Here is a 24,369-nt window from a genome sequence, read left to right as displayed (position 1 = left end):
GCACATTCAAAGGGAAATGATTTGCTCTGAAACTAAAGCATTTAGAAAGTGAAGCAACACTCCATTCACTTCGCACAGTGAATTGCAGAGTTGGAACAGACTGCTTCTCTTTCAGAGAAATGCATTTGAGTTTCTTGTTAATGCTTGTGAGAAGTATAAGGCACTTCCAAAGGAAAGTGATTTTCTCTGAAGCTACAGCATTTAGAAAGTGAAGCCACCCTCCATTTACTTCGCACAGTGAATTGAACTGTTTGAACAGACTGCTTATCTTTCAGAGAAATGCATGTGAGTTTCTTGTGAATGCTAATAAGTAGCTTTAGGCGCTTTCATAGGAAAGTGATTTTCTCTGAAACTAGAGCATTTAAAAAGTGAAGCAACACTCCATTCACTTCTCACAGTGAATTGAAGTGTTGGAACAGACTGATTTTCTTTCAGAGAAGCGCACGTGAGTTTCCTGTGAATGCTTATAATTAGCTTAAGGCACTTTGAAAGGAAAGTGATTTTCTCTGAAACTACAGCATTTCAAACGTGAAGCAAAACTCCATTAACATCGCACAGTGATTTGAAGTGTTGCAACAGACTGCTTCTCTTTCAGAGAAACGCATTTGAATTTCTTGTTAATGCTCATAAGTAGCTTAAGGCACTTTCAAAGGAAAGTGATTTTCTCTGAAACTACAGCATTTAGAAAGTGAAGCAACACTCCATTCACTTCGCACAGTGAATTGAAGTGTTGGAACATACTGCTTCTCTTTCAGAGAAATGCATGTGAGTTCCTTGTGAATGCTCATAAATAGCTTAAGGCACATTCAAAAGAAAGTGATTTTCTCTAAAGCTACAGCATTGAGAAACTGAAGCAACCCTCCATTCACTTCGCAGAGTGAACTGAAGTATTGGAACAGATTGCTTCTCTTTCAGAGAAACGCATTTGATTTTCTTGTGAATACTCATAAGTAGCTTAAGGCACTTTCAAAGGAAAGTAATTTTCTCTGAAACTACAGCATTTAGAAAGTGAAGCAACCCTCCATTCACTTCGCACAGTGAATTGAAGTGGTGGAACACACTGCTTCTCTTTCAGAGAAATGCAAGTGAGATGCTTGTGGATGCTTGTGAGTAGCTCAAGGCACTTTCAAAACAAAGTGATTTTCTCTTAAACTACAGCATTTAGAAAGTGAAGCAACGCTCCATTCACTTCGCACAGTGAATTGAAGTGTTGGAACAGACTGCTTCTCTTTCAGAGAAACGCATTTGAGTTTTTTTGTGTATGCTCATAAGTAGCTTAAGGCACTTTCAAAAGAAAGTGATTTTCTCTAAAACTACAGCATTTAGAAAGTGAAGCAACATTCCGTTAACATTGCACAGTGAATTGAAGAGTTCGAACAGACTGCTTGTCTTTCAGAGGAACGCATATGAGTTTCTTGTGAATGCTTCTAAGTAGCTTAAGGCACTTTCAAAGGAAAATGATTTTATTGAATCTACAGCATTTTGAAAGTGTAGCAACTCTTCATTCAATTCGCACAGTGAATTGAAGTGTTGGAAAGACTACTTCTCTTTCAGAGAAACGCATGTAAGTTTTTGGTGAATGCTTATAAGTGACTTAAGGCACTTTCATAGGAAAGTGATTTTCTCTGAAACTACAGCATTTCGAACATGAAGCAAAACTCCGTTAACATCGCACAGTGAATTGAAGTGTTGCAACAGACTGCTTCTCTTTCAGAGAAATGCAAGTGAGATGCTTGTGAATGCTTGAGAGTAGCTTTGGCACTTTCAAAAGAAAGTCATTTTCTCTGAAACTACAGCATTTAGAAAGTGAAGCAACGCTCCATTCACTTCGCACAGTGAATTTTAGTGTTGGAACAGACTGCTTCTCTTTCATTGAAACGCATGTGAATTTCTTGTGAATGCTTGTGAGTAGCTTAAGGCACTTACAAAAGAAAGTGATTTTCTCTGAAACTACAGCATTTAGAAAGTGAAGCAACACTCCATTCACATTGAACAGTGAAGTGAAGTGTTGGAACAAACAGCTTCTCTTACAGAGAAACGCATATGAGTCCTTGTTATTTTTATAAGTAGCTGAAGGCACATTCAAAGGGAAATGATTTGCTCTGAAACTAAAGCATTTAGAAAGTGAAGCAACACTCCATTCACTTCGCACAGTGAATTGCAGAGTTGGAACAGACTGCTTCTCTTTCAGAGAAATGCATTTGAGTTTCTTGTTAATGCTTGTGAGAAGTATAAGGCACTTCCAAAGGAAAGTGATTTTCTCTGAAGCTACAGCATTTAGAAAGTGAAGCCACCCTCCATTTACTTCGCACAGTGAATTGAACTGTTTGAACAGACTGCTTATCTTTCAGAGAAATGCATGTGAGTTTCTTGTGAATGCTAATAAGTAGCTTTAGGCGCTTTCATAGGAAAGTGATTTTCTCTGAAACTAGAGCATTTAAAAAGTGAAGCAACACTCCATTCACTTCTCACAGTGAATTGAAGTGTTGGAACAGACTGATTTTCTTTCAGAGAAGCGCACGTGAGTTTCCTGTGAATGCTTATAATTAGCTTAAGGCACTTTGAAAGGAAAGTGATTTTCTCTGAAACTACAGCATTTCAAACGTGAAGCAAAACTCCATTAACATCGCACAGTGATTTGAAGTGTTGCAACAGACTGCTTCTCTTTCAGAGAAACGCATTTGAATTTCTTGTTAATGCTCATAAGTAGCTTAAGGCACTTTCAAAGGAAAGTGATTTTCTCTGAAACTACAGCATTTAGAAAGTGAAGCAACACTCCATTCACTTCGCACAGTGAATTGAAGTGTTGGAACATACTGCTTCTCTTTCAGAGAAATGCATGTGAGTTCCTTGTGAATGCTCATAAATAGCTTAAGGCACATTCAAAAGAAAGTGATTTTCTCTAAAGCTACAGCATTGAGAAACTGAAGCAACCCTCCATTCACTTCGCAGAGTGAACTGAAGTATTGGAACAGATTGCTTCTCTTTCAGAGAAACGCATTTGATTTTCTTGTGAATACTCATAAGTAGCTTAAGGCACTTTCAAAGGAAAGTAATTTTCTCTGAAACTACAGCATTTAGAAAGTGAAGCAACCCTCCATTCACTTCGCACAGTGAATTGAAGTGGTGGAACACACTGCTTCTCTTTCAGAGAAATGCAAGTGAGATGCTTGTGGATGCTTGTGAGTAGCTCAAGGCACTTTCAAAACAAAGTGATTTTCTCTTAAACTACAGCATTTAGAAAGTGAAGCAACGCTCCATTCACTTCGCACAGTGAATTGAAGTGTTGGAACAGACTGCTTCTCTTTCAGAGAAACGCATTTGAGTTTTTTTGTGGATGCTCATAAGTAGCTTAAGGCACTTTCAAAAGAAAGTGATTTTCTCTAAAACTACAGCATTTAGAAAGTGAAGCAACATTCCGTTAACATTGCACAGTGAATTGAAGAGTTCGAACAGACTGCTTGTCTTTCAGAGGAACGCATATGAGTTTCTTGTGAATGCTTCTAAGTAGCTTAAGGCACTTTGAAAGGAAAATGATTTTATTGAATCTACAGCATTTTGAAAGTGTAGCAACTCTTCATTCAATTCGCACAGTGAATTGAAGTGTTGGAAAGACTACTTCTCTTTCAGAGAAACGCATGTAAGTTTTTGGTGAATGCTTATAAGTGACTTAAGGCACTTTCATAGGAAAGTGATTTTCTCTGAAACTACAGCATTTCGAACATGAAGCAAAACTCCGTTAACATCGCACAGTGAATTGAAGTGTTGCAACAGACTGCTTCTCTTTCAGAGAAATGCAAGTGAGATGCTTGTGAATGCTTGAGAGTAGCTTTGGCACTTTCAAAAGAAAGTCATTTTCTCTGAAACTACAGCATTTAGAAAGTGAAGCAACGCTCCATTCACTTCGCACAGTGAATTTTAGTGTTGGAACAGACTGCTTCTCTTTCATTGAAACGCATGTGAATTTCTTGTGAATGCTTGTGAGTAGCTTAAGGCACTTACAAAAGAAAGTGATTTTCTCTGAAACTACAGCATTTAGAAAGTGAAGCAACACTCCATTCACATTGAACAGTGAAGTGAAGTGTTGGAACAAACAGCTTCTCTTACAGAGAAACGCATATGAGTCCTTGTTATTTTTATAAGTAGCTGAAGGCACATTCAAAGGGAAATGATTTGCTCTGAAACTAAAGCATTTAGAAAGTGAAGCAACACTCCATTCACTTCGCACAGTGAATTGCAGAGTTGGAACAGACTGCTTCTCTTTCAGAGAAATGCATTTGAGTTTCTTGTTAATGCTTGTGAGAAGTATAAGGCACTTCCAAAGGAAAGTGATTTTCTCTGAAGCTACAGCATTTAGAAAGTGAAGCCACCCTCCATTTACTTCGCACAGTGAATTGAACTGTTTGAACAGACTGCTTATCTTTCAGAGAAATGCATGTGAGTTTCTTGTGAATGCTAATAAGTAGCTTTAGGCGCTTTCATAGGAAAGTGATTTTCTCTGAAACTAGAGCATTTAAAAAGTGAAGCAACACTCCATTCACTTCTCACAGTGAATTGAAGTGTTGGAACAGACTGATTTTCTTTCAGAGAAGCGCACGTGAGTTTCCTGTGAATGCTTATAATTAGCTTAAGGCACTTTGAAAGGAAAGTGATTTTCTCTGAAACTACAGCATTTCAAACGTGAAGCAAAACTCCATTAACATCGCACAGTGATTTGAAGTGTTGCAACAGACTGCTTCTCTTTCAGAGAAACGCATTTGAATTTCTTGTTAATGCTCATAAGTAGCTTAAGGCACTTTCAAAGGAAAGTGATTTTCTCTGAAACTACAGCATTTAGAAAGTGAAGCAACACTCCATTCACTTCGCACAGTGAATTGAAGTGTTGGTACATACTGCTTCTCTTTCAGAGAAATGCATGTGAGTTCCTTGTGAATGCTTATAAGTAGCTTTAGGCACTTTCATAGGAAAGTGATTTTCTCTGAAACGACAGCATTTAGAAAGTGAAGGAACACTCCATTCACTTCGCACAGTGAATTGAAGAGTTGGAACAGACTGCTTCTCTTTCAGAGAAACGCATGTGAATTTCTTGTGAATGCTTGTGAACAGCTTAAGGCACTTTCAAAAGAATGTGATTTTCTCTGAAACTACAGCATTGAGAAAGTAAAGCAACACTCCATTCACTTCACACAGTGAATTGAAGTATTGGAACAGACTGCTTCTCTTTCAGAGAAAGGCATGTTCGTTCCTTGTGAATGCTTGTGAGTAGCTTAAGGCACTTTCCAAGAAAGTGATTTTCTCTGAAACTACGGCATTTAGAAAGTGAAGCAACACTCCATTCACTTCGCACAGTGAATTGAAGCGTTGGAACAAACAACTTTTCTTTCAGAGAAACGCATATGAGTTTCTTGTGAATGCTTATAATTAGCTTAAGGCTCTTTCAAAGGAAAGTGATTTTCTCTGAAACTACAGCATTTAGAAAGTGAAGCAAAACTCCATTAACATCGCACAGTGAATTGAAGTGTGGCAACAGACTTCTCTTTAAGAGAAACGCATTTGAGTTTCTTGTGAATGCTCATAAATAGCTTAAGGCAATTTCAAAAGAACGTGATTTTATCTGGAACTACAGCATTTAGAAAGTGAAGCAACACTCCATTAACTTCACACAGTGAATTGAAGTGTTGGAACAGACTGCTTCTCTTTCACAGAAATGCTTGTGAGTTTCTTGGTAATGCTAATAAGTAGTTTTACGCACTGTCATAGGAAAGTGATTTTCTCTGAAACTACAGCATTAAGAAAGTGAAGCAACCCTAAATTAACTTTTCACAGTGAATTGAAGTGTTGGAACAGACTATTTTACTTTCAGAGAAACGCATGTAAGTTTTTTGTGAATACTTATAAGTGGCTTAAGGCACTTTCATAGGAAAGTGATTTTCTCTGAAACTACATTTAGAAAGTGAAGCAACACTCCTTTCACTTCGCACAGTGAATTGAAGTGTTGGAACAGACTGCTTTTCTTTCAGAGAAACGCAAGTGAGTTTCTTCTAAATGCTTATAAGTATGTTAAGGCACTAACATAGGAAAGTGATTTTCTGTGAAAGTACAGCATTTAGAAAGTGAAGCAGCACTCCATTCACTTCACATAGTGAATTGAAGTGTTGGAACATCCTGCTTCTCTTTCAGAGAAGTGCATGAGAGTTTCTTGAGAATGCTTATAATTAGCTCAAGGCACTTTCAAAAGAAAGTGATTTTCTCTGAAACTACAGCATTTAGAAAGTGAAGCAAAACTCCATTAACATCGCACAGTGAATTGAAGTGTTGCAACAGACTTCTTCTCATTAAGAGAAACGCATTTGAGTTTCATGTGAATGCTCCTAAATAGCCTAATGTACTTTCATAGGAAAGTGATTTTCTCTGAAACTACAGCATTTAGAAAGTGAAGCAACACTCCATTCACTTCGCACAGTGAATTGAAGTGGTGGAACACACTGCTTCTCTTTCAGAGAAATGCATTTGAGTTTTTTGTGAATGCTCATAAATAGCTTAAGGCACATTCAAAAGAAAGTGATTTTCTCTAAAGCTACAGCATTGAGAAACTGAAGCAACCCTCCATTCACTTCGCACAGTGAATTGAAGTGGTGGAACAGAAAATTTCTCTTTCAGAGAAACGCATGTAAGTTTTTTGTGAATGCTTATAAGTGGCTTAAGGCATTTTCATAGGAAAGTGATTTTCTCTGAAACTACAGCATTTAGAAAGTGAAGCAACACTCCATTCACTTCCCACAGTGAATTGAAGTGTTGTAACAGACTGCTTCCCTTTCAGATAAAGGCATGTGCGTTCCTTGTGAATGCCTGAGAGTAGCTTAAGGCACTTTCAAAAGAAAGTGATTTTCTCTGAAACTACAGCATTTAGAAAGTGACGCAACACTCCATTCACTTCGCAGAGTGAACTGAAGTATTGGAACAGATTGCTTCTCTTTCAGAGAAACGCATTTGATTTTCTTGTGAATACTCATAAGTAGCTTAAGGCACTTTCAAAGGAAAGTAATTTTCTCTGAAACTACAGCATTTAGAAAGTGAAGCAACACTCCATTCACTTCGCACAGTGAATTGAAGTGTTGGAACACACTGCATCACTTTCAGAGAAATGCATGTGAGTTTATTGTTAATGCTCGTAAGTAGCTTAAGGAACTTTCAAAAGAAAGTGATTTTCTCAGAAATTACAGCATTTAGAAAGTGAAGCAACATTCCATTCACTTCGAACAGTGAATTGAAGTGTTGGAACAGACTCCTTCTCTTTCAGAGAAACGCATGTGAGTTACTTGTGAATGTTTATAAATAGCTTAAGGCACCTTCAAAAGAAAGTGATTTTCTCTAAAACTACAGCATTGAGAAACTGAAGCAACCCTCCATTCACTTCGCACAGTGAATTGAAGTGGTGGAACAGAAAATTTCTCTTTCAGAGAAACGCATGTAAGTTTTTTGTGAATGCATATAAGTGGCTTAAGGCACTTTCATAGGAAAGTGATTTTCTCTGAAACTACAGCATTTAGAAAGTGAAGCAACACTCCATTCACTTCGCACAGTGAATTGAAGTGTTGTAACAGACTGCTTCCCTTTCAGATAAAGGCATGTGCGTTCCTTGTGAATGCCTGAGAGTAGCTCAAGGCACTTTCAAAAGAAAGTGATTTTCTCTGAAACTACAGCATTTAGAAAGTGACGCAACACTCCATTCACTTCGCACAGTGAACTGAAGTATTGGAACAGATTGCTTCTCTTTCAGAGAAACGCATTTGATTTTCTTGTGAATACTCATAAGTAGCTTAAGGCACTTTCAAAGGAAAGTAATTTTCTCTGAAACTACAGCATTTAGAAAGTGAAGCAACCCTCCATTCACTTCGAACAGTGAATTGAAGTGTTGGAACAGACTCCTTCTCTTTCAGAGAAACGCATGTGAGTTACTTGTGAATGTTTATAAATAGCTTAAGGCACCTTCAAAAGAAAGTGATTTTCTCTAAAACTACAGCATTTAGAAAGTGACGCAACACTCCATTCACTTCGCACAGTGAACTGAAGTATTGGAACAGATTGCTTCTCTTTCAGAGAAACGCATTTGATTTTCTTGTGAATACTTATAAGTGGCTTAAGGCACTTTCGTAGGAAAGTGATTTTCTCTGAAACTACATTTAGAAAGTGAAGCAACACTCCTTTCACTTCGCACAGTGAATTGAAGTGTTGGAACAGACTGCTTTTCTTTCAGAGAAACGCAAGTGAGTTTCTTCTAAATGCTTATAAGTATGTTAAGGCACTAACATAGGAAAGTGATTTTCTGTGAAAGTACAGCATTTAGAAAGTGAAGCAGCACTCCATTCACTTCACATAGTGAATTGAAGTGTTGGAACATCCTGCTTCTCTTTCAGAGAAGTGCATGAGAGTTTCTTGAGAATGCTTATAATTAGCTCAAGGCACTTTCAAAAGAAAGTGATTTTCTCTGAAACTACAGCATTTAGAAAGTGAAGCAACACTCCATTCACTTCGCAAAGTGAATTGAAGTGGTGGAACACAATGCTTCTCTTTCAGAGAAATGCATTTGAGTTTTTTGTGAATGCTCATAAATAACTTAAGGCACATTCAAAAGAAAGTGATTTTCTCTAAAGCTACAGCATTGAGAAACTGAAGCAACCCTCCATTCACTTCGCACAGTGAATTGAAGTGGTGGAACAGAAAATTTCTCTTTCAGAGAAACGCATGTAAGTTTTTTGTGAATGCTTATAAGTGGCTTAAGGCATTTTCATAGGAAAGTGATTTTCTCTGAAACTACAGCATTTAGAAAGTGAAGCAACACTCCATTCACTTCGCACAGTGAATTGAAGTGTTGGAACACACTGCTTCACTTTCAGAGAAATGCATGTGAGTTTATTGTTAATGCTTGTAAGTAGCTTAAGGAACTTTCAAAAGAAAGTGATTTTCTCAGAAATTACAGCATTTAGAAAGTGAAGCAACATTCCATTCACTTCGAACAGTGAATTGAAGTGTTGGAACAGACTCCTTCTCTTTCAGAGAAACGCATGTGAGTTACTTGTGAATGTTTATAAATAGCTTAAGGCACCTTCAAAAGAAAGTGATTTTCTCTAAAACTACAGCATTGAGAAACTGAAGCAACCCTCCATACACTTCGCACAGTGAATTGCAGTGGTGGAACAGAAAATTTCTCTTTCAGAGAAACGCATGTAAGTTTTTTGTGAATGCTTATAAGTGGCTTAAGGCACTTTCATAGGAAAGTGATTTTCTCTGAAACTACAGCATTTAGAAAGTGAAGCAACACTCCATTCACTTCGCACAGTGAATTGAAGTGTTGTAACAGACTGCTTCCCTTTCAGATAAAGGCATGTGCGTTCCTTGTGAATGCCTGAGAGTAGCTTAAGGCACTTTCAAAAGAAAGTGATTTTCTCTGAAACTACAGCATTTAGAAAGTGACGCAACACTCCATTCACTTCACACAGTGAACTGAAGTATTGGAACAGATTGCTTCTCTTTCAGAGAAACGCATTTGATTTTCTTGTGAATACTCATAAGTAGCTTAAGGCACTTTCAAAGGAAAGTAATTTTCTCTGAAACTACAGCATTTAGAAAGTGAAGCAACACTCCATTCACTTCGCACAGTGAATTGAAGTGTTGGAACACACTGCTTCACTTTCAGAGAAATGCATGTGAGTTTATTGTTAATGCTTGTAAGTAGCTTAAGGAACTTTCAAAAGAAAGTGATTTTCTCAGAAATTACAGCATTTAGAAAGTGAAGCAACATTCCATTCACTTCGAACAGTGAATTGAAGTGTTGGAACAGACTCCTTCTCTTTCAGAGAAACGCATGTGAGTTACTTGTGAATGTTTATAAATAGCTTAAGGCACCTTCAAAAGAAAGTGATTTTCTCTAAAACTACAGCATTGAGAAACTGAAGCAACCCTCCATTCACTTCGCACAGTGAATTGCAGTGGTGGAACAGAAAATTTCTCTTTCAGAGAAACGCATGTAAGTTTTTTGTGAATGCTTATAAGTGGCTTAAGGCACTTTCATAGGAAAGTGATTTTCTCTGAAACGACAGCATTTAGAAAGTGAAGCAACACTCCATTCACTTCGCACAGTGAATTGAAGTGTTGTAACAGACTGCTTCCCTTTCAGATAAAGGCATGTGCGTTCCTTGTGAATGCCTGAGAGTAGCTTAAGACACTTTCAAAAGAAAGTGATTTTCTCTGAAACTACAGCATTTAGAAAGTGACGCAACACTCCATTCACTTCGCACAGTGAACTGAAGTATTGGAACAGATTGCTTCTCTTTCAGAGAAACGCATTTGATTTTCTTGTGAATACTCATAAGTAGCTTAAGGCACTTTCAAAGGAAAGTGATTTTCTCTGAAACTACAACATTTAGAAAGTGAAGCAACACTCCATTCACTTCGCACAGTGAATTGAAGTGTTGGAACATACTGCTTCTCTTTCAGAGAAATGCATGTGAGTTCCTTGTGAATGCTTATAAGTAGCTTTAGGCACTTTCATAGGAAAGTGATTTTCTCTGAAACGACAGCATTTAGAAAGTGAAGCAACACTCCATTCACTTCGCACAGTTAATCTAAGTGTTGGAACAGACTGGTTTCCTTTCAGAGAAACGCACGTGACTTTCTTGTGAATGCTTATAACTAGCTTAAGGCACTTTGAAAGGAAAGTGATTTTCTCTGAAACTACAGCATTTAGAAAGTGAAGGAACACTCCATTCACTTCGCACAGTGAATTGAAGAGTTGGAACAGACTGCTTCTCTTTCAGAGAAACGCATGTGAATTTCTTGTGAATGCTTGTGAACAGCTTAAGGCACTTTCAAGAGAATGTGATTTTCTCTGAAACTACAGCATTGAGAAAGTAAAGCAACACTCCATTCACTTCACACAGTGAATTGAAGTATTGGAACAGACTGCTTCTCTTTCAGAGAAAGGCATGTTCGTTCCTTGTGAATGCTTGTGAGTAGCTTAAGGCACTTTCCAAGAAAGTGATTTTCTCTGAAACTACGGCATTTAGAAAGTGAAGCAACACTCCATTCACTTCGCACAGTGAATTGAAGCGTTGGAACAAACAACTTTTCTTTCAGAGAAACGCATATGAGTTTCTTGTGAATGCTTATAATTAGCTTAAGGCTCTTTCAAAGGAAAGTGATTTTCTCTGAAACTACAGCATTTAGAAAGTGAAGCAAAACTCCATTAACATCGCACAGTGAATTGAAGTGTGGCAACAGACTTCTCTTTAAGAGAAACGCATTTGAGTTTCTTGTGAATGCTCATAAATAGCTTAAGGCAATTTCAAAAGAACGTGATTTTATCTGGAACTACAGCATTTAGAAAGTGAAGCAACACTCCATTAACTTCACACAGTGAATTGAAGTGTTGGAACAGACTGCTTCTCTTTCACAGAAATGCTTGTGAGTTTCTTGGTAATGCTAATAAGTAGTTTTACGCACTGTCATAGGAAAGTGATTTTCTCTGAAACTACAGCATTAAGAAAGTGAAGCAACCCTAAATTAACTTTTCACAGTGAATTGAAGTGTTGGAACAGACTATTTTACTTTCAGAGAAACGCATGTAAGTTTTTTGTGAATACTTATAAGTGGCTTAAGGCACTTTCATAGGAAAGTGATTTTCTCTGAAACTACATTTAGAAAGTGAAGCAACACTCCTTTCACTTCGCACAGTGAATTGAAGTGTTGGAACAGACTGCTTTTCTTTCAGAGAAACGCAAGTGAGTTTCTTCTAAATGCTTATAAGTATGTTAAGGCACTAACATAGGAAAGTGATTTTCTGTGAAAGTACAGCATTTAGAAAGTGAAGCAGCACTCCATTCACTTCACATAGTGAATTGAAGTGTTGGAACATCCTGCTTCTCTTTCAGAGAAGTGCATGAGAGTTTCTTGAGAATGCTTATAATTAGCTCAAGGCACTTTCAAAAGAAAGTGATTTTCTCTGAAACTACAGCATTTAGAAAGTGAAGCAAAACTCCATTAACATCGCACAGTGAATTGAAGTGTTGCAACAGACTTCTTCTCATTAAGAGAAACGCATTTGAGTTTCATGTGAATGCTCCTAAATAGCCTAATGTACTTTCATAGGAAAGTGATTTTCTCTGAAACTACAGCATTTAGAAAGTGAAGCAACACTCCATTCACTTCGCACAGTGAATTGAAGTGGAGGAACACACTGCTTCTCTCTCAGAGAAATGCATTTGAGTTTTTTGTGAATGTTCATAAATAGCTTAAGGCTCATTCAAAAGAAAGTGATTTTCTCTAAAACTACAGCATTGAGAAACTGAAGCAACCCTCCATTCACTTCGCACAGTGAACTGAAGTGGTGGAACAGAAAATTTCTCTTTCAGAGAAACGCATGTAAGTTTTTTGTGAATGCTTATAAGTGGCTTAAGGCATTTTCATAGGAAAGTGATTTTCTCTGAAACTACAGCATTTAGAAAGTGAAGCAACACTCCATTCACTTCGCACAGTGAATTGAAGTGTTGTAACAGACTGCTTCCCTTTCAGATAAAGGCATGTGCGTTCCTTGTGAATGCCTGAGAGTAGCTTAAGGCACTTTCAAAAGAAAGTGATTTCTCTGAAACTACAGCATTTAGAAAGTGACGCAACACTCCATTCACTTCGCACAGTGAACTGAAGTATTGGAACAGATTGCTTCTCTTTCAGAGAAACGCATTTGATTTTCTTGTGAATACTCATAAGTAGCTTAAGGCACTTTCAAAGGAAAGTAATTTTCTCTGAAACTACAGCATTTAGAAAGTGAAGCAACACTCCATTCACTTCGCACAGTGAATTGAAGTGTTGGAACACACTGCTTCACTTTCAGAGAAATGCATGTGAGTTTATTGTTAATGCTTGTAAGTAGCTTAAGGAACTTTCAAAAGAAAGTGATTTTCTCAGAAATTACAGCATTTAGAAAGTGAAGCAACATTCCATTCACTTCGAACAGTGAATTGAAGTGTTGGAACAGACTCCTTCTCTTTCAGAGAAACGCATGTGAGTTACTTGTGAATGTTTATAAATAGCTTAAGGCACCTTCAAAAGAAAGTGATTTTCTCTAAAACTACAGCATTGAGAAACTGAAGCAACCCTCCATTCACTTCGCACAGTGAATTGCAGTGGTGGAACAGAAAATTTCTCTTTCAGAGAAACGCATGTAAGTTTTTTGTGAATGCTTATAAGTGGCTTAAGGCACTTTCATAGGAAAGTGATTTTCTCTGAAACGACAGCATTTAGAAAGTGAAGCAACACTCCATTCACTTCGCACAGTGAATTGAAGTGTTGTAACAGACTGCTTCCCTTTCAGATAAAGGCATGTGCGTTCCTTGTGAATGCCTGAGAGTAGCTTAAGGCACTTTCAAAAGAAAGTGATTTTCTCTGAAACTACAGCATTTAGAAAGTGACGCAACACTCCATTCACTTCGCACAGTGAACTGAAGTATTGGAACAGATTGCTTCTCTTTCAGAGAAACGCATTTGATTTTCTTGTGAATACTCATAAGTAGCTTAAGGCACTTTCAAAGGAAAGTAATTTTCTCTGAAACTACAGCATTTAGAAAGTGAAGCAACCCTCCATTCACTTCGCACAGTGAATTGAAGTGGTGGAACACACTGCTTCTCTTTCAGAGAAATGCAAGTGAGATGCTTGTGGATGCTTGTGAGTAGCTCAAGGCACTTTCAAAACAAAGTGATTTTCTCTTAAACTACAGCATTTAGAAAGTGAAGCAACGCTCCATTCACTTCGCACAGTGAATTGAAGTGTTGGAACAGACTGCTTCTCTTTCAGAGAAACGCATTTGAGTTTTTTTGTGGATGCTCATAAGTAGCTTAAGGCACTTTCAAAAGAAAGTGATTTTCTCTAAAACTACAGCATTTAGAAAGTGAAGCAACATTCCGTTAACATTGCACAGTGAATTGAAGAGTTCGAACAGACTGCTTGTCTTTCAGAGGAACGCATATGAGTTTCTTGTGAATGCTTCTAAGTAGCTTAAGGCACTTTCAAAGGAAAATGATTTTATTGAATCTACAGCATTTTGAAAGTGTAGCAACTCTTCATTCAATTCGCACAGTGAATTGAAGTGTTGGAAAGACTACTTCTCTTTCAGAGAAACGCATGTAAGTTTTTGGTGAATGCTTATAAGTGACTTAAGGCACTTTCATAGGAAAGTGATTTTCTCTGAAACTACAGCATTTCGAACATGAAGCAAAACTCCGTTAACATCGCACAGTGAATTGAAGTGTTGCAACAGACTGCTTCTCTTTCAGAGAAATGCAAGTGAGATGCTTGTGAATGCTTGAGAGTAGCTTTGGCACTTTCAAAAGAAAGTCATTTTCTCTGAAACTACAGCATTTAGAAAGTGAAGCAACGCTCCATTCACTTCGCACAGTGAATTTTAGTGTTGGAACAGACTGCTTCTCTTTCATTGAAACGCATGTGAATTTCTTGTGAATGCTTGTGAGTAGCTTAAGGCACTTACAAAAGAAAGTGATTTTCTCTGAAACTACAGCATTTAGAAAGTGAAGCAACACTCCATTCACATTGAACAGTGAAGTGAAGTGTTGGAACAAACAGCTTCTCTTACAGAGAAACGCATATGAGTCCTTGTTATTTTTATAAGTAGCTGAAGGCACATTCAAAGGGAAATGATTTGCTCTGAAACTAAAGCATTTAGAAAGTGAAGCAACACTCCATTCACTTCGCACAGTGAATTGCAGAGTTGGAACAGACTGCTTCTCTTTCAGAGAAATGCATTTGAGTTTCTTGTTAATGCTTGTGAGAAGTATAAGGCACTTCCAAAGGAAAGTGATTTTCTCTGAAGCTACAGCATTTAGAAAGTGAAGCCACCCTCCATTTACTTCGCACAGTGAATTGAACTGTTTGAACAGACTGCTTATCTTTCAGAGAAATGCATGTGAGTTTCTTGTGAATGCTAATAAGTAGCTTTAGGCGCTTTCATAGGAAAGTGATTTTCTCTGAAACTAGAGCATTTAAAAAGTGAAGCAACACTCCATTCACTTCACACAGTGAATTGAAGTGTTGGAACAGACTGATTTTCTTTCAGAGAAGCGCACGTGAGTTTCCTGTGAATGCTTATAATTAGCTTAAGGCACTTTGAAAGGAAAGTGATTTTCTCTGAAACTACAGCATTTCAAACGTGAAGCAAAACTCCATTAACATCGCACAGTGATTTGAAGTGTTGCAACAGACTGCTTCTCTTTCAGAGAAACGCATTTGAATTTCTTGTTAATGCTCATAAGTAGCTTAAGGCACTTTCAAAGGAAAGTGATTTTCTCTGAAACTACAGCATTTAGAAAGTGAAGCAACACTCCATTCACTTCGCACAGTGAATTGAAGTGTTGGAACATACTGCTTCTCTTTCAGAGAAATGCATGTGAGTTCCTTGTGAATGCTTATAAGTAGCTTTAGGCACTTTCATAGGAAAGTGATTTTCTCTGAAACGACAGCATTTAGAAAGTGAAGGAACACTCCATTCACTTCGCACAGTGAATTGAAGAGTTGGAACAGACTGCTTCTCTTTCAGAGAAACGCATGTGAATTTCTTGTGAATGCTTGTGAACAGCTTAAGGCACTTTCAAAAGAATGTGATTTTCTCTGAAACTACAGCATTGAGAAAGTAAAGCAACACTCCATTCACTTCACACAGTGATTGAAGTATTGGAACAGACTGCTTCTCTTTCAGAGAAAGGCATGTTCGTTCCTTGTGAATGCTTGTGAGTAGCTTAAGGCACTTTCCAAGAAAGTGATTTTCTCTGAAACTACGGCATTTAGAAAGTGAAGCAACACTCCATTCACTTCGCACAGTGAATTGAAGCGTTGGAACAAACAACTTTTCTTTCAGAGAAACGCATATGAGTTTCTTGTGAATGCTTATAATTAGCTTAAGGCTCTTTCAAAGGAAAGTGATTTTCTCTGAAACTACACCATTTAGAAAGTGAAGCAAAACTCCATTAACATCGCACAGTGAATTGAAGTGTGGCAACAGACTTCTCTTTAAGAGAAACGCATTTGAGTTTCTTGTGAATGCTCATAAATAGCTTAAGGCAATTTCAAAAGAACGTGATTTTATCTGGAACTACAGCATTTAGAAAGTGAAGCAACACTCCATTAACTTCACACAGTGAATTGAAGTGTTGGAACAGACTGCTTCCCTTTCAGATAAAGGCATGTGCGTTCCTTGTGAATGCCTGAGAGTAGCTTAAGGCACTTTCAAAAGAAAGTGATTTTCTCTGAAACTACAGCATTTAGAAAGTGACGCAACACTCCATTCACTTCGCACAGTGAACTGAAGTATTGGAACAGATTGCTTCTCTTTCAGAGAAACGCATTTGATTTTCTTGTGAATACTCATAAGTAGCTTAAGGCACTTTCAAAGGAAAGTGATTTTCTCTGAAACTACAGCATTTAGAAAGTGAAGCAACACTCCATCCACTTCGCACAGTGAATTGAAGTGTTGGAACATACTGCTTCTCTTTCAGAGAAATGCATGTGAGTTCCTTGTGAATGCTTATAAGTAGCTTTAGGCACTTTCATAGGAAAGTGATTTTCTCTGAAACGACAGCATTTAGAAAGTGAAGCAACACTCCATTCACTTCGCACAGTTAATCTAAGTGTTGGAACAGACTGGTTTCCTTTCAGAGAAACGCACGTGACTTTCTTGTGAATGCTTATAACTAGCTTAAGGCACTTTGAAAGGAAAGTGATTTTCTCTGAAACTACAGCATTTAGAAAGTGAAGGAACACTCCATTCACTTCGCACAGTGAATTGAAGAGTTGGAACAGACTGCTTCTCTTTCAGAGAAACGCATGTGAATTTCTTGTGAATGCTTGTGAACAGCTTAAGGCACTTTCAAAAGAATGTGATTTTCTCTGAAACTACAGCATTGAGAAAGTAAAGCAACACTCCATTCACTTCACACAGTGAATTGAAGTATTGGAACAGACTGCTTCTCTTTCAGAGAAAGGCATGTTCGTTCCTTGTGAATGCTTGTGAGTAGCTTAAGGCACTTTCCAAGAAAGTGATTTTCTCTGAAACTACGGCATTTAGAAAGTGAAGCAACACTCCATTCACTTCGCACAGTGAATTGAAGCGTTGGAACAAACAACTTTTCTTTCAGAGAAACGCATATGAGTTTCTTGTGAATGCTTATAATTAGCTTAAGGCTCTTTCAAAGGAAAGTGATTTTCTCTGAAACTACACCATTTAGAAAGTGAAGCAAAACTCCATTAACATCGCACAGTGAATTGAAGTGTGGCAACAGACTTCTCTTTAAGAGAAACGCATTTGAGTTTCTTGTGAATGCTCATAAATAGCTTAAGGCAATTTCAAAAGAACGTGATTTTATCTGGAACTACAGCATTTAGAAAGTGAAGCAACACTCCATTAACTTCACACAGTGAATTGAAGTGTTGGAACAGACTGCTTCTCTTTCACAGAAATGCTTGTGAGTTTCTTGGTAATGCTAATAAGTAGTTTTACGCACTGTCATAGGAAAGTGATTTTCTCTGAAACTACAGCATTAAGAAAGTGAAGCAACCCTAAATTAACTTTTCACAGTGAATTGAAGTGTTGGAACAGACTATTTTACTTTCAGAGAAACGCATGTAAGTTTTTTGTGAATACTTATAAGTGGCTTAAGGCACTTTCATAGGAAAGTGATTTTCTCTGAAACTACATTTAGAAAGTGAAGCAACACTCCTTTCACTTCGCACAGTGAATTGAAGTGTTGGAACAGACTGCTTTTCTTTCAGAGAAACGCAAGTGAGTTTCTTCTAAATGCTTATAAGTATGTTAAGGCACTAACATAGGAAAGTGATTTTCTGTGAAAGTACAGCATTTAGAAAGTGAAGCAACACTCCATTCACTTCGCACAGTGAACTGAAGTGGTGGAACAGAAAATTTCTCTTTCAGAGAAACGCATGTAAGTTTTTTGTGAATGCTTATAAGTGGCTTAAGGCACTTTCATAGGAAAGTGATTTTCTCTGAAACTACAGCATTTAGAAAGTGAAGCAACACTCCATTCACTTCGCACAGTGAATTGAAGTGTTGTAACAGACTGCTTCCCTTTCAGATAAAGGCATGTGCGTTCCTTGTGAATGCCTGAGAGTAGCTTAAGGCACTTTCTAAAGAAAGTGATTTTCTCTGAAACTACAGCATTTAGAAAGTGACGCAACACTCCATTCACTTCGCACAGTGAACTGAAGTATTGGAACAGATTGCTTCTCTTTCAGAGAAACGCATTTGATTTTCTTGTGAATACTCATAAGTAGCTTAAGGCACTTTCAAAGGAAAGTAATTTTCTCTGAAACTACAGCATTTAGAAAGTGAAGCAACACTCCATTCACTTCGCACAGTGAATTGAAGTGTTGGAACACACTGCTTCACTTTCAGAGAAATGCATGTGAGTTTATTGTTAATGCTTGTAAGTAGCTTAAGGAACTTTCAAAAGAAAGTGATTTTCTCAGAAATTACAGCATTTAGAAAGTGAAGCAACATTCCATTCACTTCGAACAGTGAATTGAAGTGTTGGAACAGACTCCTTCTCTTTCAGAGAAACGCATGTGAGTTACTTGTGAATGTTTATAAATAGCTTAAGGCACCTTCAAAAGAAAGTGATTTTCTCTAAAACTACAGCATTGAGAAACTGAAGCAACCCTCCATTCACTTCGCACAGTGAATTGCAGTGGTGGAACAGAAAATTTCTCTTTCAGAGAAACGCATGTAAGTTTTTTGTGAATGCTTATAAGTGGCTTAAGGCACTTTCATAGGAAAGTGATTTTCTCTGAAACTACAGCATTTAGAAAGTGAAGCAACACTCCATTCACTTCACATAGTGAATTGAAGTGTTGGAACATCCTGCTTCTCTTTCAGAGAAGTGCATGAGAGTTTCTTGAGAATGCTTATAATTAGCTCAAGGCACTTTCAAAAGAAAGTGATTTTCTCTGAAACTACAGCATTTAGAAAGTGAAGCAAAACTCCATTAACATCGCACAGTGAATTGAAGTGTTGCAACAGACTTCTTCTCATTAAGAGAAACGCATTTGAGTTTCATGTGAATGCTACTAAATAGCCTAATGTACTTTCATAGGAAAGTGATTTTCTCTGAAACTACAGCATTTAGAAAGTGAAGCAACACTCCATTCACTTCGCACAGTGAATTGAAGTGGTGGAACACACTGCTTCTCTTTCAGAGAAATGCATTTGAGTTTTTTGTGAATGCTCATAAATAGCTTAAGGCACATTCAAAAGAAAGTGATTTTCTCTAAAGCTACAGCATTGAGAAACTGAAGCAACCCTCCATTCACTTCGCACAGTGAATTGAAGTGGTGGAACAGAAAATTTCTCTTTCAGAGAAACGCATGTAAGTTTTTTGTGAATGCTTATAAGTGGCTTAAGGCACTTTCATAGGAAAGTGATTTTCTCTGAAACTACAGCATTTAGAAAGTGAAGCAACACTCCATTCACTTCGCACAGTGAATTGAAGTGTTGTAACAGACTGCTTCCCTTTCAGATAAAGGCATGTGCGTTCCTTGTGAATGCCTGAGAGTAGCTTAAGACACTTTCAAAAGAAAGTGATTTTCTCTGAAACTACAGCATTTAGAAAGTGACGCAACACTCCATTCACTTCGCACAGTGAACTGAAGTATTGGAACAGATTGCTTCTCTTTCAGAGAAACGCATTTGATTTTCTTGTGAATACTCATAAGTAGCTTAAGGCACTTTCAAAGGAAAGTGATTTTCTCTGAAACTACAGCATTTAGAAAGTGAAGCAACACTCCATTCACTTCGCACAGTGAATTGAAGTGTTGGAACATACTGCTTCTCTTTCAGAGAAATGCATGTGAGTTCCTTGTGAATGCTTATAAGTAGCTTTAGGCACTTTCATAGGAAAGTGATTTTCTCTGAAACGACAGCATTTAGAAAGTGAAGCAACACTCCATTCACTTCGCACAGTTAATCTAAGTGTTGGAACAGACTGGTTTCCTTTCAGAGAAACGCACGTGACTTTCTTGTGAATGCTTATAACTAGCTTAAGGCACTTTGAAAGGAAAGTGATTTTCTCTGAAACTACAGCATTTAGAAAGTGAAGGAACACTCCATTCACTTCGCACAGTGAATTGAAGAGTTGGAACAGACTGCTTCTCTTTCAGAGAAACGCATGTGAATTTCTTGTGAATGCTTGTGAACAGCTTAAGGCACTTTCAAAAGAATGTGATTTTCTCTGAAACTACAGCATTGAGAAAGTAAAGCAACACTCCATTCACTTCACACAGTGAATTGAAGTATTGGAACAGACTGCTTCTCTTTCAGAGAAAGGCATGTTCGTTCCTTGTGAATGCTTGTGAGTAGCTTAAGGCACTTTCCAAGAAAGTGATTTTCTCTGAAACTACGGCATTTAGAAAGTGAAGCAACACTCCATTCACTTCGCACAGTGAATTGAAGTGTTGTAACAGACTGCTTCCCTTTCAGATAAAGGCATGTGCGTTCCTTGTGAATGCCTGAGAGTAGCTTAAGGCACTTTCAAAAGAAAGTGATTTTCTCTGAAACTACAGCATTTAGAAAGTGACGCAACACTCCATTCACTTCGCACAGTGAACTGAAGTATTGGAACAGATTGCTTCTCTTTCAGAGAAACGCATTTGATTTTCTTGTGAATACTCATAAGTAGCTTAAGGCACTTTCAAAGGAAAGTAATTTTCTCTGAAACTACAGCATTTAGAAAGTGAAGCAACACTCCATTCACTTCGCACAGTGAATTGAAGTGTTGGAACACACTGCTTCACTTTCAGAGAAATGCATGTGAGTTTATTGTTAATGCTTGTAAGTAGCTTAAGGAACTTTCAAAAGAAAGTGATTTTCTCAGAAATTACAGCATTTAGAAAGTGAAGCAACATTCCATTCACTTCGAACAGTGAATTGAAGTGTTGGAACAGACTCCTTCTCTTTCAGAGAAACGCATGTGAGTTACTTGTGAATGTTTATAAATAGCTTAAGGCACCTTCAAAAGAAAGTGATTTTCTCTAAAACTACAGCATTGAGAAACTGAAGCAACCCTCCATTCACTTCGCACAGTGAATTGCAGTGGTGGAACAGAAAATTTCTCTTTCAGAGAAACGCATGTAAGTTTTTTGTGAATGCTTATAAGTGGCTTAAGGCACTTTCATAGGAAAGTGATTTTCTCTGAAACTACAGCATTTAGAAAGTGAAGCAACACTCCATTCACTTCACATAGTGAATTGAAGTGTTGGAACATCCTGCTTCTCTTTCAGAGAAGTGCATGAGAGTTTCTTGAGAATGCTTATAATTAGCTCAAGGCACTTTCAAAAGAAAGTGATTTTCTCTGAAACTACAGCATTTAGAAAGTGAAGCAAAACTCCATTAACATCGCACAGTGAATTGAAGTGTTGCAACAGACTTCTTCTCATTAAGAGAAACGCATTTGAGTTTCATGTGAATGCTACTAAATAGCCTAATGTACTTTCATAGGAAAGTGATTTTCTCTGAAACTACAGCATTTAGAAAGTGAAGCAACACTCCATTCACTTCGCACAGTGAATTGAAGTGGTGGAACACACTGCTTCTCTTTCAGAGAAATGCATTTGAGTTTTTTGTGAATGCTCATAAATAGCTTAAGGCACATTCAAAAGAAAGTGATTTTCTCTAAAGCTACAGCATTGAGAAACTGAAGCAACCCTCCATTCACTTCGCACAGTGAATTGAAGTGGTGGAACAGAAAATTTCTCTTTCAGAGAAACGCATGTAAGTTTTTTGTGAATGCTTATAAGTGGCTTAAGGCACTTTCATAGGAAAGTGATTTTCTCTGAAACTACAGCATTTAGAAAGTGAAGCAACACTCCATTCACTTCGCACAGTGAATTGAAGTGTTGTAACAGACTGCTTCCCTTTCAGATAAAGGCATGTGCGTTCCTTGTGAATGCCTGAGAGTAGCTTAAGACACTTTCAAAAGAAAGTGATTTTCTCTGAAACTACAGCATTTAGAAAGTGACGCAACACTCCATTCACTTCGCACAGTGAACTGAAGTATTGGAACAGATTGCTTCTCTTTCAGAGAAACGCATTTGATTTTCTTGTGAATACTCATAAGTAGCTTAAGGCACTTTCAAAGGAAAGTGATTTTCTCTGAAACTACAGCATTTAGAAAGTGAAGCAACACTCCATTCACTTCGCACAGTGAATTGAAGTGTTGGAACATACTGCTTCTCTTTCAGAGAAATGCATGTGAGTTCCTTGTGAATGCTTATAAGTAGCTTTAGGCACTTTCATAGGAAAGTGATTTTCTCTGAAACGACAGCATTTAGAAAGTGAAGCAACACTCCATTCACTTCGCACAGTTAATCTAAGTGTTGGAACAGACTGGTTTCCTTTCAGAGAAACGCACGTGACTTTCTTGTGAATGCTTATAACTAGCTTAAGGCACTTTGAAAGGAAAGTGATTTTCTCTGAAACTACAGCATTTAGAAAGTGAAGGAACACTCCATTCACTTCGCACAGTGAATTGAAGAGTTGGAACAGACTGCTTCTCTTTCAGAGAAACGCATGTGAATTTCTTGTGAATGCTTGTGAACAGCTTAAGGCACTTTCAAAAGAATGTGATTTTCTCTGAAACTACAGCATTGAGAAAGTAAAGCAACACTCCATTCACTTCACACAGTGAATTGAAGTATTGGAACAGACTGCTTCTCTTTCAGAGAAAGGCATGTTCGTTCCTTGTGAATGCTTGTGAGTAGCTTAAGGCACTTTCCAAGAAAGTGATTTTCTCTGAAACTACGGCATTTAGAAAGTGAAGCAACACTCCATTCACTTCGCACAGTGAACTGAAGTGGTGGAACAGAAAATTTCTCTTTCAGAGAAATGCATGTAAGTTTTTTGTGAATGCTTATAAGTGGCTTAAGGCACTTTCATAGGAAAGTGATTTTCTCTGAAACTACAGCATTTAGAAAGTGAAGCAACACTCCATTCACTTCGCACAGTGAATTGAAGTGTTGTAACCGACTGCTTCCCTTTCAGATAAAGGCATGTGCGTTCCTTGTGAATGCCTGAGAGTAGCTTAAGGCACTTTCAAAAGAAAGTGATTTTCTCTGAAACTACAGCATTTAGAAAGTGACGCAACACTCCATTCACTTCGCACAGTGAACTGAAGTATTGGAACAGATTGCTTCTCTTTCAGAGAAACGCATTTGATTTTCTTGTGAATACTCATAAGTAGCTCTAGGCACTTTCAAAGGAAAGTAATTTTCTCTGAAACTACAGCATTTAGAAAGTGAAGCAACACTCCATTCACTTCGCACAGTGAATTGAAGTGTTGGAACACACTGCTTCACTTTCAGAGAAATGCATGTGAGTTTATTGTTAATGCTTGTAAGTAGCTTAAGGAACTTTCAAAAGAAAGTGATTTTCTCAGAAATTACAGCATTTAGAAAGTGAAGCAACATTCCATTCACTTCGAACAGTGAATTGAAGTGTTGGAACAGACTCCTTCTCTTTCAGAGAAACGCATGTGAGTTACTTGTGAATGTTTATAAATAGCTTAAGGCACCTTCAAAAGAAAGTGATTTTCTCTAAAACTACAGCATTGAGAAACTGAAGCAACCCTCCATTCACTTCGCACAGTGAATTGCAGTGGTGGAACAGAAAATTTCTCTTTCAGAGAAACGCATGTAAGTTTTTTGTGAATGCTTATAAGTGGCTTAAGGCACTTTCATAGGAAAGTGATTTTCTCTGAAACTACAGCATTTAGAAAGTGAAGCAACACTCCATTCACTTCGCACAGTGAATTGAAGTGTTGTAACAGACTGCTTCCCTTTCAGATAAAGGCATGTGCGTTCCTTGTGATTGCCTGAGAGTAGCTTAAGGCACTTTCAAAAGAAAGTGATTTTCTCTGAAACTACAGCATTTAGAAAGTGACGCAACACTCCATTCACTTCGCACAGTGAACTGAAGTATTGGAACAGATTGCTTCTCTTTCAGAGAAACGCATTTGATTTTCTTGTGAATACTCATAAGTAGCTTAAGGCACTTTCAAAGGAAAGTAATTTTCTCTGAAACTACAGCATTTAGAAAGTGAAGCAACCCTCCATTCACTTCGCACAGTGAATTGAAGTGGTGGAACACACTGCTTCTCTTTCAGAGAAATGCAAGTGAGATGCTTGTGGATGCTTGTGAGTAGCTCAAGGCACTTTCAAAACAAAGTGATTTTCTCTTAAACTACAGCATTTAGAAAGTGAAGCAACGCTCCATTCACTTCGCACAGTGAATTGAAGTGTTG

This window comes from Myodes glareolus, chromosome 2, assembly GCF_982192425.1.
Source record: "Myodes glareolus chromosome 2, mMyoGla1.1, whole genome shotgun sequence".
Taxonomy (NCBI): domain Eukaryota; kingdom Metazoa; phylum Chordata; class Mammalia; order Rodentia; family Cricetidae; genus Myodes; species Myodes glareolus.
This window is presented reverse-complemented; position numbering follows the sequence as displayed.